Genomic DNA, 2,366 nt, shown 5'->3' on the forward strand with positions numbered 1-2,366 from the left:
AGAGGTGGGACTCGACTTCGCTTCCTAACTCCAAAGGTCTGTTTACCCAACTTTTGTAAATAGAACCTTTGAGACAGATCAGGAAGCCTATTATTTAAAGCGATCCCGGAAAAAAAAAAAAAAAATGTCGCTGTGACAGCCACATGGGGACCTGAGTGTATCTTTCGATTCACGGGCTTAACGCGGCGCGGGAGCAGAACCCGGGAGAGCAGGCAAAGCCGCAACCGACGTGAACACGGCCGTTCCCGAGGCCAGATTCCGAGTCTTGTTACGTGGGGTCATCACCGCTGAACACGGCAGGGACGCTACTAAATTTGGAGAGAGGGTGAGGGGCAGAAAAGCAGAGAGGACAGGGAGTGACCCCAAAGGTGCCCTTTAAACGATCTCAGGATAGTATAATTTAAATGATTCCTTTGGAAAGGAAAAAAAAAAAGGCCTTTTCCACCAACACACCGTGGCGCGAGCAGAGTTTTAAGGCTGCGCCTCCGAGGTTACCCGAAACAAAGGCATTTGGAAGAGAAAGCGCATCGAGGAGCGAGTTACTCTGCGCTGGCGCCGAACACGCGCTGGCTGGTCAGGGCTCTCGCGGCCGGACAGGGAGGCGCCTCCCCATGGACCTCGGGTATGGAAGTCTGGGTGGCGTGGGGGCAAGAGCTCCAGACCTGCTAGTGAGGGCGTCGGCACTGGGACCGGCCTGAGGAGCCGGGCGTGGCCGAGAGCGTCTGCAGGAAGGTGGAGGGGACACTAGTGACGAGGCTCCGAGCGACCCCCCCAGACGCGCCTGTCCTGCCTTAGTTCCGACGGGTCTGTTCTGAAGGGCCGAGTTCCTCCTAGTAGGGGATCCTCATAGCGGCCGCCCCGAATCTCGAGCTGATGTTCTATTTTCTTTCCAAAAAGGTCACTGAACTTTTGCTTTACGTCAAACGCGGTGCCTAACACGTTCTGCTTTTCTCGACCCCACTCAAACTCTGGTAGAAATCCCAAGTGTCCGTCCCCTAGCCCCCCGAGAACGCTGACAGCAAAGGTGTCAGGCCCCTCCCTTCAACATGCCCAGGCGGCCGCTCCCAGGGGAAACCCCCCCCCGGGGCATCGAGACCGCAAACCCCGCTCGCAGGCGATAGGAGAGGCTCTCCCAGGACCCCGACTGAGGGTCTCTGCTCCTGCCCTCCCGGAGGCTGAGGTTTTCCCACCCTGGAGGCTTCTCATCAGCCAGAGAAACAGGGGTTGTCACGCAGCCACACATGATCACACGTTCCGAATGCCTCTATAATCTAACCCGCCCTGTCACAACACCAAGAAACGGGTTGGGATTAACGACACCCAAGGGGGGCCCCCGTAGGGTCTGGCCCAGGCAGAGAATCGACAGGCGTGTGTGTAACAGGTAATGGTTTGCTGGATGAATGAGCGGGTGGAACGTGACGTCTGGTCATCCGCCTGCCGCACCCAGCGCCGAGTCCCCCGTCTGTCTTCCTCTCTCTGCATGTGCTTCCTCCGACGGGGCCAGTGTTTCTCTGTCTGTCACCAGATGTGTCCTTGCCCCAAATAGAAGAATCAATGACTTCCGTAGATGGGAATAGTGAGCACGGAGGACAAATCGAATCGCAAACCCCACCTCTCTTGTTCCAGATCAAAACGTTTTGGCTAAAATACTCCCGGCCTGTCTTCCGCCTCGTTCTCCGGGTCGTTGGCTCGCCTGGACTTACACGTTCGAATCGGCCTGGCCCTCCCCCTCTGGAATGGCGTGTCCCCCTCCTGCCCAGTCTACCCAGTCTACAGCTGCTCACATCCAACTGGGTGTCCAAACCCAAGCGGAAGCCAGGCCAGGAAAGGCCGGAGGAAGATGTGCGGCGAGGCCAGTCCTGGGCGGTGCCTTGGGGGGCACAGCACTGACACACACCTTGCTGTCACCTGAGCACGGAGGGAGACACGGGGGCTCTCCAGCGAGCACTGGGTTAACCAGGAGGGCGGAAAAGAGAAAGACCCCCAAAGAAGACACGGGCTGAGGTGGACAAGGGGGTCCGAGCCAGCCCCAGGAGGATGGGTACGCGTGGCGGGAGGCGCTGCTGCGTGACATTGACCTGAGGGACGGGTACGAGGGCAAAGCAGAGGGCACGTTCCAGGCCGGGTGACAGCGGAAGCGCGGCGGGGACGACCGCAGGGGGCAGGCAGAAGGGGGCGGGGCAGGGGCTGCGCAGCGGCGGCGTCAGGTGGCTCCCGTGGCAGGAGAAGGGCCGGGACACACACGTGTGACAGCGAGCGCTACGTGGCACAGTGGAGAAGGTCGTGAGCTGGCGCCGAGGGACCGCGCGCTGAGCGTCTGGACGAGGGTGGAGGGCGGCAGCGGCCAGAGCGAGCTGGGGAAGGAA

This window comes from Pteropus alecto, unplaced genomic scaffold, assembly GCF_000325575.1.
Source record: "Pteropus alecto unplaced genomic scaffold, ASM32557v1 scaffold60, whole genome shotgun sequence".
Lineage (NCBI taxonomy): Eukaryota > Metazoa > Chordata > Mammalia > Chiroptera > Pteropodidae > Pteropus > Pteropus alecto.